Source organism: Plectropomus leopardus, chromosome 3 (assembly GCF_026936395.1).
Source record: "Plectropomus leopardus strain MGB_pleo_1.0 chromosome 3, ASM2693639v1, whole genome shotgun sequence".
Lineage (NCBI taxonomy): Eukaryota > Metazoa > Chordata > Actinopteri > Perciformes > Serranidae > Plectropomus > Plectropomus leopardus.
In genome coordinates this window covers 5,255,368-5,275,000 of record NC_142178.1, presented here as the reverse complement: position 1 = coordinate 5,275,000, position 19,633 = coordinate 5,255,368, and the positions used below count along the sequence as shown (strand labels likewise).

The following is a 19,633-nucleotide window of genomic DNA, read 5'->3' as shown; positions in this document are numbered from 1 at the left end:
AAGGTGAATATGAACTGTTACTGAGGACAAATTAAACCTATAAATCTAAATCTATAAAACAAGAAGAGGAAAACAAATATTTAAATATAAAGAGACCTAAATAAATACGTAAGAAAATGTTGAAATATAAAAAGGAGCAAATTTAACCTACATTTAAAAAAATATGTAAATATAAAGTGGAATAACTAAAAAAAAAGATACTGGAGATATACAGACCAAATATAAAATACACTCAAATATATTAATTACCATTTTTATTGATTTTCACATTTCTTCTTTTATATTTTATTTGTCTTTATATTTCCACATTTTCAGTCTCATTTAATATTTTTCTCTCCTATGATTTCATTGTTCTCTCAAGTTTTTTGTTTTTAATATTGTTTAGTTTGTAAAACATTATTACATCCTCCTTTCATCTTGCTACTCATTTCTCTCTCTATTTTTCCCAGTGTATTTTAGTGTTCCTTTAGCCTCTGAGCATTTGTACAAATATTGAGCATATTAAAAAATATCTTTCACTCCTCTGTTTTGTATGTGGCATGCTTATTTTCACCTGTTTTGACTTCCCCCTCGTCCTGCTGCCGTCCAGTGATTGGCCGGATCAGAGGGGGAGCTAAAGAGGGAGGTGGAGAGGGGCGACAGAGGGGGAAGAATGTAGCCATTGTGCTTTCCAGGTATGTGTGTTTGTGACAAACAGAGAGTGAGGAGAGAGAGGGTGATCAGATCTTGTTACAGGTGTTTCATAAACAACACAATAGTGCTAACAGGTTGCTCTCTCTCTCGCTCTCTCTCTCTCTCTGTACTCTGCAGCTTTAGATTTCTGCTTTAGTATCAGTGGATTAGGCACATGGTTTTGTCACACACACACACACACACACACACACACACACACACACACACACACACACACACACACACACACACTAACACTTCCCCATCAGGACCATGAGATGATCATGTGATAGTCACGTGACTCGACCATATACTACGTGCTGACATGTTTGTGTGTATATAATTCAAGCCATTTAAGCTGTTTCTCTTCCCCATACTGTACTTGATGTTTGCTGAATAATTATTTCCAATCAGCTTCCTGCTTTTAAGACTCACTTTAACCTTTGTCTCAGGTTAAAAAAAAGAAAGAAAAAAAAAGAGATCTTTCATTTTTCTTCCCGTTGTTTCTCCTTCTGTAGTCTGTCTTCCTGAAACTGGAGCGGGCCCAAACATGATACCACTAAGGTCACGCTAAGAAAAAAAAAGCGTCGATACAAATTCCTGTCTTGGGTGACTGTTTGTCCCTTTTTGCAGTTGTGGAATGTGATACAGTGAGTTGAGCATGATAAGTATCATTCTGAAAAATGGTTCACCTCTTGAACTCTCTTGCACAATCTGTAATGAACCCAAAGCCACTGTCTCAAAGACAGACAAACAGAAAGACCAACAGACAGACAAACAGACCGACAGACTGTCAGACAGACTGACAGACAGATCGGCAGGTCCATCTGAATAACTATCATACCCTAACTGGTATCTATTTTTGGTTTTGGTTTTGATGAAGCAGTTTGACAAACCCATGTGTCATCACTTCATCAGGTCTGACCAGCACTTCAACACACACACACACACACACACACACACACACACACACACACACACACACACCTTTCACACACCTAAAACATGTGGAAGTATTTACAGTATTCAAAAGGGAGCCAGTCATCCGTTGAGGACACTTTAGAACCAGTGACATGCTAGAAAAATTCTGTAACCCGAACAGTCTAGAACTAACAAACATTCTTATTTTCACACTCCACAGTTACATTATTGAACTTTACCACTGCCAATTGGACCTACAATTCTAGAACCACAATATTCTAGAATAGTTATGTTCTAGAACCACAATATTCTATAACTCATAACACTCTAGAGTCCTTGATGTGCTAGGAACATTCTGGAACCCTAACAATCTAGAACTAACAAAAATTAATAACTTAACATTCTGTAATTGTACCTTTACATTCTAGAACTATACCATTTCAGAACTGCTACATTCTAGAACCCCCACATTCTAGAACCTGTAATACCCTAGAGAGAGTAACATGCTAGAAACATTTCAGAACCCTAACATTCTAAAACTAATAAACATCCATGACTTAACATTTTACAAATGGACCTTAAATTCTAGAACTGTAACACTTTAGAACGCTAACATTCTAGAGCCACACATTCTAGGACCTGTAACACTTCAGAACCAATGACAACCTGGAAACAATCTGGAATCCTTACATTCTAGAACTAACAAACTTTCATAATTTAACATTACACAATTGTACCTTAACATTTTACAACTATACCATTGCAGAACTGTAAGATTCTAGAAGTCCTACATTCTAGAACTAATAACATTCTAGAACCTGTGACACTTTGGAAAAGTGACATGATAAATATTTCAGAACCATAATATTCTAAAACCAATAAACATCCATGACTTAAAATTTGACAACTGCACTTTAAATTCTACAACTAAACCTCTGCAGAACTGTAACATTTAGAACTACAACATTCTAAAACCCATAGCATTGTAGAACAAATGACACTCTAAAAAGAGTGATATGCAAGAAACATTACAGAACGGTGACCACACATCCATGACTTAACATTCTACATCTGTACCATAATATCCTAAAACTATACTACTGCAGAACTGTAATATTCTAGAACTACACCATTCTGGAACTTCTACAATCGAGAACCCATAACATTCTAGAACCTGTAACCACCAAGAACCCATGATATACTAGAAACATTCAAGAACTGTAACATTCTAAAACAAACAAAATTAACATCCATGACTTGACTTCTACAATTGGTCCTCAAATTCTATAACATTCTAGAACAGTAGAATTCGAAAACCACAACATTCGAGAACCTGTAACACTGTAGAACCCATGACATGCTAGAAACAATCTGGAACCCTAATATTCTAAAACTCATAAACATCAATGACTTAACATTCTACAATTCAACCTTATAATTCTAAAACTATATCAATGCAGAATAAAATTCTAGAACTATAACATTCTTGAACAGTAATATTTTAGAACCTGTGAAACTCTCGAATCCATAACATGCTAGAAACATTTCAGAACCCTAAAATTCTAGAATAAAAAGCATTCATAACTTAACATTCCATGATTGTACTTTATAATTCTAGAACTATACCACTGCAGTACCGTAACATTCTAGAATAACAAAATTCTAGAACTTTCTAGAACCCATAATATTCTAGAACCTGTGATACTCTCAAAAGAGTAAGATGCTAGAAAGATTTCAGAACCCTAGATCTAGAACTCTTCAACATCCATGACTTAACATTCTCCAATTACATCCTAAAGTTCTAAAACTATACTAATATTCTAGAGGACACACACATACAAAGGAGTGTATTGCAGGCGTCACTCTGCACCTCTCTGTCCTCCATCTCCACATTTCGCAGGAAACAGTAAGTTAGTAAGTGAAACTGTCTCCACCACGTCCAAGCTACCAGCATAATTTCACATCTGCTGAAATTAGGCCCTCAGCTAATGATTTACTAAACATTTTTCAATCCTTTTTGTATATTCTTTTTCTATTTCAGCGTCACACCTTTTGTTTTAAAGTTTAGCACATTTGGTTGAAGACAAATGGGAAATCGTTACATTTTAAAAATGTAAATACACAGATTTAAGATCTTGTCAAAAGAGAAGACTCATCAAAACATAATACTTGTGGATTTCACCATATACTGTTGCAACACATGGTAATATCTTCAGATTATCAGAGGCACAAACTACATTTGAAGAAACGACAGTTTTGTAAATTTAAACTATTTTTGTTGCTGATTTTTAACACACACACGCACACACGTACAGTTTATCTATGCACAGGCAAGTGTACTCACACACGTGTGCATGCACACAGCTAAATCTCGTTTGTACAACAACAGGACACCCAAGGCTAACTGGCGCCCTGCTCAACCAGTTTCTGACACACACACACACACACACACGCACACACACGCACACACACACACACACAAACAAGATGGCTCGACAAGAAAGCAACTGATCACACACACACACACACATCCCCACACAAATAAACATCGAGTCCCTGTCCCATAACCTTGTAGTGAAGGTTATAGCAGTCAGCTGGGTCAGTGTGAACACTGGACCAGCTGAAGAAATGTCCTTCCAGATACCCACTGTGTGTGTGCGTGTGTGTGTGTCCGAGTGTGTCTGTGTGTGTGTTCTCAGTCCTCCAGGTGAGAAAACACACCATGTCTGTTAAGTTAAGAGCCCAATAGTTAAAAGATTGAATTAATAAACAAACAGAAAGCAAAAGAACAAAAGGCACATGATGAGTTTGCAGCCAACCTGTAGGATGCTGGGACGTGTAGTCTTGGTGACCTCTCTTTGGTTCTGCTACCGTTCAAAAGCAACGATCCAGCCTGTCACTTTCTCATCTTCCCTTCCTCCCTCTTTCCTCCTTTTGCGCTGTCTGTCAGGTTCTCTCCGGCCTCTTGTTTGCTGTCAAGGTGCCTCCTGTCTTCAATGACAGGTCCCCCACAGAAGAATCAGACGAGAACTCAGACACATCTAACAAACTCTCAAACACACACACTGAGAGACAGAGAGAGACGACAAGTCAGAGTTTCTGTTCTCCTTTTGGTGTTTTTTTGGATTCTGACTCAGATCCTCTCTGTTTGCCTCTGCTCCAGTCACGACAGCGCTTGTAGACGCAACAGCAGGAGGCAGGAGAGGGGAGGGAGCGCACAAGGTCTTGGAGCGGAGGAGAGAGAGGGAAGGTGGCGGAGTTGAAGGGAAGAGGGAGGGAAGGGGGGGAGGGAGCGATGGAGGGAGGAATGGCAGTGGTAATTAGTGAGTCTGTACCTGACTCTCACTGACATAAGCCCCACATTCCTTGGAAGGAGGGGAGGGAGGGAGGAGAAAAGAAAGGAAAAAAGTCCCAAACACCACTAACACGCTAATGATCCCAGAATACCCTCCACCTGAATGCAAATCTATCTCTTACAGCACAGCATCGCGGAGCTCAAGTCACAGGTTGCATGAGAGAAGATCCTTAACTCTCCAAAGACTTCCTTGCAAAGTGTTTCTCCTCCGTCTCTGTCTCCCCGTCCGTCTCTCTCTCTTTCTGTCTCTCTCTCTCTCTCGATCATGTGTATGGTGTACACACAGCCTCCTCCGAAAACTCACCAAACCTGAATGTGACTGCCCAAACCCCCAACACACCTCCCTCCCTCCTTTCCTCCTATCATTCCGGATGGGAAATGCTATCCTCCTGTGGCCCCGGCCAATCTGTGTGTTACTGTGTGTGTGTGTGTGTGTGTGTGTGTGTGTGTGTGTGTGTGTGTGTGTGTGTGTGTGTGTGTGAGGACTGAATCAGCCAGAGCAGCATTCCTCCAAAGGAGTTTCCTGCACACCTAGTTCAAAAAACCTCACACACACCACATGATCGCTCCACCATCCGCCACATGCTTATTACAGATGATCACACACAACCTCTGGCTCATTCACAAATGCGCGCCCACCCCCGACGTCACAATGACACGCTGTCTTTAGGTTCACTCCCTTGACGTACACAGGTGTCTCTGTAATGACAACTCTCAGTAATGACAACTCACACCCGGATTTCTTGTGTCTGACAGTCAGTCAGCATATGTGACACACACAGGCCTGAAATGTGAACTGAAAGTAAAAGAGTGGAAAATAACCCAAACACCACTGGCTCAGTGGGTGCTTCTTATTCTCGCATTCTCACACTTTTTCTTCTCTTTTATATCAGGCAGAGTAGTTTCAGACCTCTTTCACCTCTCATTCACTATAGTGTGTATGTGTGTGTGCGTGTGTTTGCCTACCTAGATTCCTCGCAGAATTCTGCATGGGCGGGACCAGGCACTTCCTTCTTCCTGATCTCAGGTGTGTGGCAAGTGCAACCTCCCCGTGACAGCCTCTTGTCATGGAGACAGAGTCAGTTAGACAGTTGTACTAACAAGCGCATTCAACTGACACACTGAGGACAGAAGAGAGAAGTGAGGAAGCTGGATTTCTGTTTAGAGTAACAACACACACACACACACACACACACACACACACACACACACACACACACACATGCATACATTCAGATACAACCCCCCCCCCACACACACACACACACACACACACACACAGTAGGGAACTTGCAAGTGTGTGTGTGTATAGGAAACTGAGATTGAGTCAGACGTGCTCACACACAGAGAAATAACGTTTCAACACAGCGGCTGAACTCCAGGGCTGGGAGGAGGCCGGAGCCGTTGGACGTGTTGCTCAATACGTTTCACTTTAATGCTTACTTAACACGACTTGAATGAAGTGTGCAAATACAGAAGCATTCATAAGAGATGAGATTTGTACTGTTGCAGGTAGGCTGAGGAGTTGACAGTCACCAGACTAAGTTTCACAAATCTTTTCTTGCTGTATTTTCACAGGAGGTAGCAGTAAAGCAGTTCATTGGTGTTTAGTCATCATTATTTAATTATAGAGTAACAGTGTGTATGCAGATAAAGTCTATTTAGCTACAAGGACAACATTGTGTTTGTCTATATTTTTGCTACAACAAATCACATTCACATAATGCAACTGCTGACAACTATCCAAAACACACCAGCTTCACCATGTATAACTACATGTTTACAATCATTCTCTCACAGTAAGAAAATCCACTTGCAGAGACTTGCTCGAGTCAGGTAATCCATCACTGTGTGTTTATACAGCGCAGGCTTTTCAAAATCATCTGCATTAACTACTAAATTGCTAACAGTACAATAACTTTGACATGTGATGAATGGAAGCATCGCAAAGACTTTGGCATCAGTTAATAACAGTTAAAAAATACCTAAACGGGACTTACACGAACCCTTGTGTGGTCCTTCAACATCTGGTGCAATGATTCAATAAAAACATTTGTATAGTAATGTAAGATGTTTGTTGGATATAGTCCGTATTATTGGTAATATAAGTAACCATGTGATCCCGGTCACATTTTGCCTTGTTTGGACTGAAACAGCTTTAAAGGTCCCATATTGTAAAAGGTCAGATTTCTATGACTTTTTAAAAAATAAAGCAGGTAAGGGTGCTATGTAAATATTTGGAAAGTAGAAAAAGACTCAGTCCACAGAGAAAATGCACACATCTTGTATTTAGAAACTGAATTTAAACGAGCCGTCAGGATTTCTGTGAATTTCTAATGTCACAAGTAGTATACTATATGGACTAGGTGTCGACTGTTACTGGTTTTTCAGGGCTGATATCTTTACCGATTATTAGTTCTTAATGAGACCAATAACCAATATTTGGTACCAATCTGCATTTACAATAAAAATTAAAATATTTCTGTCAAAATTTAAAATTTGAAAGATAACAAATTCTAGCACAAAATTTTGTTTAAATGCCTTTGCAAATGTTTAACCAAAACTGAGACTTTCAACATCATACAGCAAGTTCGCTGCAACTTTTTTTTCTTTATAAAGTTCAGTGAACATTGAAAGTTAAACAACAAAACTAGCTCCCTGAGGTTTGCATGCAAGCATGTAAACATATACTAGTAGAAACCCAAAATACAAGCACAAACCTAATTATGAGCATTATATGGGACCTTTAAATAAACTAAAAAGTTCATTCCATTACATTGCAGATGTGTTAAAATCACTTTGTCCATGGCTGATTTTGATAGGTTACATAAACCTTACCAAGCAACTCAGGAGAGTATCTTTCTTATGTTGTTTTACTGTTTCCTGTTGAAACAACATGTTGGGTTGTGGGATAATGCAGGGAGGGATCATTCACATACCAGTTGGATATCAGTAGCAGAGATAAAGGTCATTTTATTCTGTGGGAGGGGTTGGATTGTTCAGAGATTTATGATTGCTTTATTGGCATGAGTTTTTATACTGACCACCTGAAACAGTATGAAGTTCAGTTATAAAGATATAATGTGTACCAGGAGGTAAGGGTTTTTTGATTTGTATAATAATGTTGGAAAATGCTGTTTGGCCTTTTTTTTAAAAAGTCTTTTAATCTAAACACAACATGCAAAGTAATGTAATGAAAAACTACTTTACATTACACAGAATTATATGAACGGGAAATCTTTTGTGCTGCAACTGTAAATATTTTTTGTACAGCTATCTTTGTAGTTAAGACCATTGTTTTATTTGATCATAAGACTGTACTCACCAAAGTACGTGCAGAGATTTGGAAACATCATTGCTGCAGCGGAATTATCTCAGCTGCTTTATTTGTTGGTTAAACAGAAAAATGGAATGTCAGTAATAATACCTGATTGTGCTCAACTATAACAAGAACGGTAGGTCAAAGCCATAAAGCAAATGGATATAGCTGTAGGCTGTAAACAAATTTATTCTGACTGTAAAGTTGGACATTGTAACATGGTGGTCATTAAGGATTTACCACAGTCTGTATAAAATAATGGACAAAGCCACCGTGTCCTCACTTACTGGGCTGCGGACTGCATTTTTTAAACAAAATCTTCTTAACATAAAAATTGTAAATCCAACTTCTTATTGTCTTTTGGTTCAACCAAACACTTAAGAAGACTTTTTTAGGCGACAAAAATGTAGCAATTAACTTTCATGAACTGAAAATGCACTGAAATAGCGACAGCTACTATTGTGCTTATACTCTATTAATCTGGGTTTTGATAAGGTTACGTTACTTGACCAGCATTGTCCCTGTTTTAACAACTTTTAAATGGACAGCACACACCTGTCACTTTAAGTAGCCACACCCTTGAATACATGCAACTTCAAGCATAAATAACATTTAAGCGGGTGAGTTAAATAAAAATCCCCCCTTACAGTTGTCATGAATGGGACAGCCTATCACTCAAATGACACCTCCCTAAATATGTGTAATAGGTGAGTTATATAAAAATCACACCCTGTACAGCTGTTGTGAATGGTGAATTTAGCTATAGAAACCAAAACAATTTTTTTATACCAGGCTGAAAACATGTTTATTGTTGCTTTAAAGTGAGGCATTTCAACATGGGTGTTTATGGGGACTGACTCACTTTTGGAGACAGCCTCAAGTGGACATTAGAGGAACTGCAGTTTTTGGCACTTAAGCATTGTCTTCTTTTCTCAGCCCTGTAGGCTGCTGCTTGGTTTGGCAACTAAGTCCATCTGTAAACTAAAATGTTTTTTTATTTTGGAAATCATTTTTTCGTTGGCCATTTTTTTTCTCTTCTCATGTTAGTTGCCCTGTGAGGTTTCATTTTAGCAATGTTGCCACTGTCCTAGATGTCAGCAATTTTGGTGAGAACAAAATTTTAGTACTTTTGTTGTACTAGTGTTGTTTAGTTAGTTTGGCCTTATGAAATACAAGTATATTATACAAGTAAATGCAATCAAATAAATCCAAGTAGCTTTGCATAAAAAGTGAAAATAGCGGGAAACATGTAGCCTGGCTCTTTCCAAAAAGTTGGGGAAAAAATAAGCCTATGAGCACATTTAAACAGGTTATACATCTTTTTTTGTTTGATTTTTAAAAGGTGCTACAAGAGGTGCAGCCACTGAGCTTATTGCCTGTAAACCCCACAGTGACAAGACTCAAGGCTGCTAAAAAAAAAAAAGTATTTTAATTTGGAGTATTTTTTTTTATTTTAATTTGGAGTATTTTGCAAAATATTGAACTATTCCTTTAATAGTCAAACTGGAATTATCCTTTAATGATGATGATGGTTTTTACAAACTGTTAGCTTACACACACACACACACACACACACACACACACACACACACACACACAAACACACACACAAACACACTCACACAGAGCTGCAGACATCCACATGCAGCTTTTTCACAGGCTGTAAACAAAAGCAAACTCTTCCCACAATAAGTTGCCTAGACCCTGCCCTGGTTGCTACACAATAGACAGGAGAGACCTGAGACACAGAGTGAACAGATTCCCAGGAAGACACTCCGCTGGTGCTCCAAACAGCTGACAAAGACACACAAAGGGCCGGGGCACAGTGTATCTATTCACCTGCAGCAAGTGGGCCCGATCAAGCCATCACATACACTGCATCGAAAACTGAGAAAGGAGGAAAACTGGAATCATATTACTATTGTATCTGCTGCTGAACTGGATTTGTGATGTCAAATTGTATCACACGGTTTGTGTGTGTGTGTGTGTGTGTGTGTGTGTAAGCTTGTAATCGATGTTTGTGGCCTTGCTGTGGATCTTGTTTTTAATCTCTCTCTCGTGTTACAAAAATAAGATCACTTTCATATTTGGCTGTGATGTAGCGACAAGAAGAACAAGAAATGTCAAGTTCTGACCTTGTACTTTACACAAAAGCAGCATTCTCCGCTTTGCCACAATAGTTACAGCCTAGTCTTGTGTGTGTGTGTGTGTGTGTGTGTGTGTGTGTGTGTGTGTGTGTGTGTGTGTGTGTGTGTGTGTGTGTGTGTGTGTGTTCGTGCATCTGTGTGTGAGAGAGTAAGATGTGGGTCTAATAGACTCTAATTGGGTCTTGATGAGTGAGAGAGATCAAACCTCTCTCACACACACACACACACACACACACACATAACCATAATTAATATACTATGTGGCCATAAGTTTGTGGACACCCTGATCATGTACTTTTTTGAACCAGTACTTTTAAACTTTGATATTTTTTTTCCTTTAAGTGAACAGTTGTTCTTGACAAACATCAGTAACAAGACATCCAAATTCCAAGATGATATCTAACAAGCTCTAATTAGTACATGTAAAAGTGAAAAACCAAAATTTACAAGAAATACAGTAACATTCACACAGCCTTCACAAATGTGCTTGAAATCTAATTGGGCTGCTATTCACAGGATTTTGAGTTGAGATGTTCAACAATCACGTATGAGTGGATATCCACATACATAAAAGTGCTGTATGTCTTCTTCCTATATGTTTACATTATTTGTATAATTTATGTCACTTGAATTGTTTTTATTGGAAATTTATTATGTTGGTTACTCTGTACACATGACATCTATTGCAGGTCTGGAAGAGGGACCCCTCCTCAGCTGCTCTTCCTGAGGATTCTGACATTCAGGACATTTACATGATGTTAGAAAAAATTGAATTATTGTATTAGTCCAACCAAAACTGGACTTTTAAAATACATGTAAACTAAAACCGGACTAAATCAAATTTCTTGAAATAACACCAACACGCCCAGATAATGTGAGTAGAAGTTGGCAATTCTGTCAAATTAACACCTTAGTCGGACTGTAACTGGACTAAGTGATCTGCTCATGCTCCTCATTGCCACGCCGGCCTCCCTTGGTGTTTACGGATAATTACTGTTTGTCACTCACTTAGGGGTGCTGCAAAAGGGGTCAGGCTTTTTTTTTTAATTTAAGCACTGAAGAAGGAATTGTGTTTTCAATTCTGGCTTAAGTGAGGGACATACACCTTAAATATGTAGTATTTCCTATCTATTTTAAATAAAACAGACACATTCCAGCCACCCGTCTTCCTCTGATAATTAAAGTACAGTCCCACAACACTGGTGCAAAGGCTAAGCAATGTACTGATGCAGACTGTGCTGCAGCAAAACATATTTTTGCCAGCTTAAAAAAAATCAGTATCATTTTAAGTGTACACTTCATTTGAATATTTGCTCCTCTTTACCTTCCACAACAGCTGAAGGAGGCAGCGGTACAGCAGCAGCTCCGCCGCTCTGTGTAGTAACACTGTTCTCAATGGAGTTTGGTGTTTTTTATATAACGGCTTCAAATCCCTGTCAGTAAGGGGCTGTCTTACAGCAAAGTAAGGCGGTGAAAATATTCTACATATAGCATAGGCTGCACTTAAACTGATATTAATTTTTTTTAGGTAGCATACAACTAATCAATGAAGGCAGAGTTTTTTTCAGTTTGTTTGATTATATGTAGGTGATGCAGGGGTTTTCTACCTCGAAGATACTGTAAATACACATTGTGACTGTGATGCGATCTATATCATGGACTGTATAAATAATAAATGTTTATTTTAACTTACTGAAAGGGGGTATATCTATACTTCCAGCAATACACTGATTCTCTTCCAGTGCTTGTATATTAGGACAAGGACAGTAATGCAATTAAATGGCCTAATCCAGCTCTAACCATAGCTCGACTCAAATGTGCATGTAAACGATTATTTTTCTGTTAAAAGGGTCTTTAGGGAGTTTTAGGGAGGACATAGGGTGACACATGCTGTATAAATTGTAAATATAGATAGATAGATAGATAGAAGCTGCTTGAGGAAAGATTTGTGACTTGTGACACGAGGCTACATCAATTTACCTGGCTGCTTCTGGCCACAGGATATCTGCAGGATACCTGGCCCTTTGTTGCACTAGATCATCTCAAGGTCACTAAGGCAAACAACACACACACACATTCAACAATACAAAATACTGAATGTAACTGAACACTGGTGTGAGTGTGTGAAGGTAAATTGATTAAAGGTAGAGGAGAAACTCCTTCCAGCTCTGTACAGCTTCCCGTAAAGATTAGACCTTTATTGAGAAAATTCCAGGTCGGCTTATGGCCGCACGACCCGCCGTCTCCAACCGGGCCGATTATTGAATACGCCGTTACGCACACACACAAACACACCCTCACAAACACAACCCATACGGAGCAACTGGAGGCCTGTTGTGAGGCGACATTGATGACGCGTGTTGGATGGGATAATCTCTCCAGCTGTACTCTCACCCGCAGTGAAGCGAGGCTCATTTGGCCCCCAAAAAAGCTCACTGAGGTTTTTCCACACTGATGAGCCCCCTGTGGCCCACCAAGCGCTAACAAACCACAAAAACCTGCTTTGTGTTTATCCCTCATGCTCCATTACTATTGATTCAGACACTGGTTTGATGTGCTGAGTTTAGTGTGCGCCCTATTCATGCAGCTGACTGATGAGAAGAGGCAGCTTCATACATTCTTAATGGTTAAGTACTCAAATCAAACAAAGGCGACAAAGTGGCTTTGAAATGGGTCACACACTGCAGGAGGAGGGCTGTAAGGTATCACTGTTACATCTCAGTAAAATGTCTCCCCCTGTTGGTCTTATAGAGACCTCACAGCTCTGACTTACGACTTCAGTTTAACCCTTTGAAACTTGAGCAAATTGATTTGATTTATTTGAAAAACATGGGAAGAAGGCAACAAACAACTTACACAACATGGCCCCAAAATTTGAAAAAAAAATACTTAAACAGTTACAAGAAAATTACCTGAAAATAAGCAAAAACAAAAGCAAAACGTAAAAACAAACCAGAAAATCACCAATAAAGTGCTGAAAATTAAATTAATTTACATGTGTAATGATATTTTTTCTGTAACATAATTTTAAATTTTAAAATGTTTATAAATGTAGCTTTCTGGACTTTTTTGTATAGCTTTTTTCAGCTTTTTTTTTTTAGGCGCATAATTTTCTTGTCACCCTTTACTAATTTCTTGCAGTTTGTGAGACATTTCTTGTCAAGTTTGCCATTGCCTTTTCCCCATATTTTTGAAAGAAATCAAATCAGTTTGTTTGGTTTCAAAAGGGTCCAACAGCCTGTGAAAGGCATCTGAACACAGCACAAGAAAACTTATGTCAATCCAGGTTTCAAAGGGTTTAAGATGCTCACTGGGTTTAAGTGCTTTTCAGAAACACTCATCTTGATTTAAATATATTTTACCATGTAATGAAACAGATACCAACCAAGTGACATTTAAATGTACATTCTCAGTGGGCAAACCAGTCACAACTAAAATAGTGCCATTATATATTAAATAAGCAGCAGATACATTCACTGACAGCAATAAACTGTAGTGAAACACAGATGGACAATGGGACAGAGATGCATTCAACACACTGCATATCCAAGTGTGTTACTCATGAATTCTGGAATGTGGTTTTGTTGGTTATTTGGGCTTCTGTCCAAGCTAGTGGAGAAAAGTTTTATGCAGGAGAGAAATGGGAAACAATATGAAGCAGAAGGTCACAAATAACAGCTGAGTTGGACTTTTCTGGCTGCAAAGAGAGCTACTTTGATGAAACGGAGGATGCACAACCAACTTTTTTTTAGTCTCAGCATGAAAAGAGCTCCAAGGATGTAAAGAAACTTTCCTAACAACTCCAACAGACTGTGGTAGGAAGTTTTCCAACGCATTGGCACTGTGATCCCTTCAGCCAAGTGCGTCACTGTGTGTTGAACAGTGGTGAGGACATTTGAGCTTGGAGAAAAACCTGTTGTTTGGTTTTAAAAAGTGTAATCAAAGCAGTCTGATAAGAATTGCTTTACTGTGAATGGCCTTCAAAACTGTTTTGTGATGCAAGATAATGGAGTTTTAAAAATGTGATTAAAAAATGCTATTAATCGCGATTAACTATAGAAATTTTGAAATAATGTATCATTTGATAATAAATAAATATTATAAAACATATCTATCAATCAATCCATCTATTTTTGATGTGATGCAGTATGATACTACTAATTTACACAGGAATATGCAAAGTATCTAAAATTGGCTCCATATTGAAAAATTACACCATTACATGTAAATAGAATAATAAGATACTCTATGATAACCTAAGGAGCTCATGTTACGATCATAGAAATAATACCAGTATGGTTATGATACAATGACTACTTTTCTCTTTTTCATACTTTAAGTAGCCTACATTTTGCTGATACTACTTGAACTTTTACTTGTGCAACATTTTGAATACAGGACTTTTACTTAAATCATTATTATTATTTTTAGACTGTGGCATTTCTACTTCTAGTACTTCTTCTAAGAATGGTGATAACCATAGATGTATTAAGTATTAGAGGAAGGTGATAACATCACAAAACTAATTTCAGTTACTTTCAGTTGACAAATCATGAGCTCACCTCCTTCTTCAGCTGGGAGTGTGGCTGGGTCATTGGTGGGGGGAGACAGGCCTGCTGAGGAGGAAGCTGCGTCTGTAGTTTGGCCTGATAGCAGACAGTGAGAGGGACAAACAGGGACAACAGATTTAGTGTGACTAACGTGCTTTAAATTACGGTTGAAAGAGGAGCACAATGTAAACACTCAGTCTGTTCTGTGAAGATGCTAGCTAATTAGGAGAGCAAACGTAGCTTATTTCACCACGAACTAAACAGGTTATTTCCCAACACTCACGGTGACCCACTTTTCTTTGTGAAGAACTGGGTGACTTACTGTCACCTTTTCTTTTCTCTCTCGCTCCTGTCTTTGTTTTGGTTTTTGGTACCCAAACTTTTCTTCCGAAAGCTTTAACTTGAGGATCAGCTCCACCGACACTCCTCATCTTACTTTGTTAGCAGGTACCGTTAGCGCCAGGTGCAAGGACAGGACCGAACCATTTCATGAAAAGACAGGGGGGAGGGGGGCAAATGAGGACGTTTATTTATTTATTTATTTGTGTGTTTTATCAAAAAAGTAAAGGGAAAACGTGAATATCAGTTAGCAAATTCTACGCTAAATTCTATTAATGATGATAGGTTAACGATTTTCTACCGAAAAAAAATCTTAATGTTCATATATTTCTTTTAAGGCCCGTGTCAGTCATTGCCCTTAAAATCATCTTAACCGTTAATTACACATAAATTCATTTGAATCAATTTATAAACCCCTGGCCTATCTATAGTAATAATAATGATAACGACAACAACAACAACAACAACAACAACAATAATAATAATAATAATAATAATAATAAGTATTATTATTGTTGTTGTTGTTATTGTTATTATTTATTTACATAGCGCCTTTAAGAAAAAAGTACAAAGTGCTTTGACAAACAAGTCAAAGCAGTAGCAACAAGAATTTCTCGTAGAGGCAACATAACAATGAGACAAGACTAAATTTAAAGTAGAATAAACTACCCAGCTAGCAATTTATGGTTCTAAAAACGTTCTGAGAATGGTACAGTGCAACCAATGCAATATTTTAGTAACGCTTTCAGCAGCAAGTTTTATCTTAGTTCCCAGAATGGTTTTCTTAAAGTTCAAGTAACATTCTCTACAAACATTTTTTTTAAAAAATGCCAAAAATGATGGCGACTTTTTTGTTTGTTTGTTGTACATTCTTATTAAAAAATGTTTTGTAATCTCAGGCCTCAATAACATGTTTTGAATGTTGCTTTGAATACGTTCTTCCTTTGTTCTCATGTAACATTGTGGGAACATTTTATAAAAAAGAGCATTCTATGATCTGTCATCTCTTACAATCACGGAAACATCCTCAGAATGTTGCAGTTAGAACGTTACGTCTAAGTCAGCATTTAACCTTACAGGAACATTGTTTGAGATTGACAAACATCCTTAAAACATTCTTTGAACATTAGATTAAAATGTTTTCTTTAAAGCCGTATTGCAACTTGTAGGTAACTTTGGCAAGTGTTATTGTTGTTGTTGTTTCTGAAACAAGAATAACAATCGTACAATTCAAAGAATAAAAGCAGTAACATGTAAATAATAGCACTAATAACAGAACTGAACATGATCGAGACAGAATGAAACAAAAAGTTAAAAGACAAACAAAACTAGATTAATTAATATAGATGACATCAAATGAAAGGAAGTTTATAAAAACGGGGTTTTAGATGTGATTTAAAAGATATCCTATGTGTTTATATGTTCATAGAGAGAGAATGGGCAACTTGGAATAAGAAGTAATTGTTTTAAGAATTTCTGAGAGTTACTGATTGGAGGCTCATGATTTTTTAAAATTATTTTTTGAAATTTTTTACATATTATGTTTTTAAAAGTGATGGGGACAAAGTCAAGCAATTTAAAAGTAATGGGTGAGTGAAGTCCCCAGTGTAAATGACATCTTATTTTAGCCATGCTTAAGGTGTGAAGCACTGCAGCGACCAGTGGGGGGCAGTCTCAATCTAACCTCTCTGTCTGATGCCTCTCTGCTGTCACTCATCAGGAGACAATGCAGCATGAATAAAGTTTAAGAGTCTGGTTAGATGTGGTGCTGTATACTGTATATACTGTATACTGTATACTGTTAAGAGATACTGAAACACTGAAAACACATGATGTTAATCTGTAAGCGTTAAAAACAAAGTGTACTGTACTATGTATTTTTACTGTATATCTGTCACAGAGAGGAAAGGCTTCCTTCATTATCATATTGTTGCCATGGCATTTCAAACTAAGCACAGGACAAAACCATCCATGACAAAGAGGTGATGAGTGTAGTGCTCTCACTCACTGGGACACTGTGTGATACCCAGTATGGAGCAGGACACACCAGTTTGTGGTCTACTGTCAGAGTGAGGATATTTGCTCAGGCTGCATTTCTTTGAGAAGATGAGCTGTGTTACTCCCGTGAGGAGGATTCTGAATGACAAAGGTAAAACCTGCCATGCAATTTTAAACAGCCCATCATCATCTGTGCAGATTACACTAAGCCGCTGTAGCCTTTTCTTCCAGTGCTGCTCCTCTAAAGTGGACTTAAGAGTTTGTCATGCCCGTGGAGGAGGAGGAGGAGGAGGAGGAGGAGGGAAAACTGCCTCACGCTCATTAAATCACTGCTGTTTGATATTCATTCATTTATTCCATTTGGACTGATGTGGCCGTATTGAACACGTTGCACATTTCTGGTCAATTCCAACTTTGTGCTGAAACATTGATGAGAGCTGTGAAAGCTGATTACGCTCTGTGTGTGTGTGTGTGTGTGTGTGTGTGTGTGTGTGTGTGTGTGTGTATGTGTGTATGTATGTGTGTGTTTCTCTATTAATCCACTTTAATTAGAGGCTAGTGTTCCCTGTAACTGTTAATCCCTCAGGTGCCAGTTCTTATTGTCAAGTCAAGTGATGTCATCCTAACTCCCACAGCACTGGTTCCAACCCAGTGGAGGAGAGTAACTACATACATTTACCCAACTACTTCACTTCAGTGAAATATTTAGGCACTTTACTACATTTCAGACATGCTGAGGGCCCCACTGGCTCTCCTACAGAGGAGCAAGACACACACACTTTTTTATTGTTTTGCCAATTCTTGTCATTATTTTGCATCTTTGTGTGGTTTTGTCGTTTTTGTTTTCACACCTGACTGTAGTTTTGCATTTGTCTCTCTGTGGTTGTTTTGCCCCTTTGCATCAGTCGTTGTGAGTCTCTTTCTCTTCACATTTGTTTTGTCGCTTGTAGTATCATTCTGAGTCTATTTGCAGCTTTTTTGCATCCCTTTGGAATTGTTTTTGGCTCTTATGGCTCGTATTTTTTGTCTCTTTTCAATCATTCAAGTCATTTTGAGTCTCTTTGTAGTTTTTTTTCCATCTCTCTTTTGTGCTTTGAATCTTTTTGTAGTCATTTTGTGTGTTTTTCAGTTTTTTGTGTCTCTGTGATAGATTTTGCATCTTTGTGAAAGTTTTGTATCTCTTTGTCGCCATTTTGTGTCTCTTGTGGCATAGTTTGTGTCTTTGTGAGCCTCTGTAGTTTCTTTCCAACCCTTTGTAATCTAATCTTTTTGTAGTCATTTTGTGTGTTCTTGCAGTTGTGCGTCTTTGCATTCATTTTTATCCCTATGTAGTTACTATGATTGTCTTTGTAGTCATTTTTTGTCTCTTTGTATACATAAAATCGAAACTCCACCACATTTATTTGATAACTTAAGTTACTATGCAATTGCATTTTGCATTGATTTTTTTATAATAAAAAAACATAATCAACTATTCAATTAAGATGTATTATTACAGATTTGTGAAGCACTTTGTAACTTTGGTTTAGAAAAGCGCTATAAAAATCAAGTTTATTTATTTATTTTTTACCAATCAGTAGAATATGAAGTAAATGAGCTCAACCTTTACCAGCTGCAACATTGAAGTGCAGAACACGTAAACGCATCAGTAATTAATAATGCAATAATATGATTGATATCATTCTGAAAGGGGACATTTTGCATATTTGGTGCATTGACTTTTAGATACAATTTTTATGCTAATGTTCAAGTACTTTTACTTCAGTAAGATTTTGAATGCAGGGCTTCTACTTGAAACAGAGTATTTCTACATTATGCAATTACAAGATTTGAGTGCCTCTTCCACCACATTTTGAACCACATCCCACAAACATACTGCCACTTGTCTCTGTGTGTGTGTGTGTGTGTGTGTGTGTGTGTGTGTGTGTGTGTGTGTGTGTGTGTGTGTGTGTCTAAAGCAGTGAGAGGTGGACCTTTGTCCAGGGTCGGACAGCAGCCCATTATTTATTTATGCTGATGTATCTGTCCAGCCTCCTAATTGCACCAGGAGGAGCCCAATTACACGCAGAGCCCGAGAGCCACACTGTCTCACACTCACAGGAACTGGAGGGCAGATCACATGTCAGCCCCGACTAACGCTATGCGTCTTATTTACATTTGCAAAGCTCAGATTCAGCTCTGTAAACAAACAATGTTTGTGTCTGTTTAGATGCGCGCTGCCTCAGCAGAGGCTTGTGGGAGAGTCAAAGAGTATAAGACGTAAATGTTGGAAGATAGACTGAACAGTGTTTACAGACGTGCCTGACAAGTGTTTGGTGTTGTTGCTGTGATG

The 19,633-nt window shown here is 38.1% G+C and overlaps 1 protein-coding gene across 14 annotated transcripts in view; it reads right to left on the bottom strand.

Annotated features, from left to right (window-relative positions):
• The window catches only part of rbm47 (RNA binding motif protein 47), a 52,606-nt gene extending 37,572 nt beyond the window's left edge, over positions 1–15,034 (bottom strand). For 5 of the 14 annotated variants that reach the window (XM_042484906.2, XM_042484913.2, XM_042484914.2 and 2 more), the window contains exon 1: positions 4,413–5,051. The gene's annotated coding sequence lies outside the window, so the exon portion shown is untranslated. The other 9 variants (XM_088075413.1, XM_088075414.1, XM_042484909.2 and 6 more) reach the window with 9 other exon arrangements.
• Positions 15,035–19,633: the final 4,599 nt, after the last annotated feature.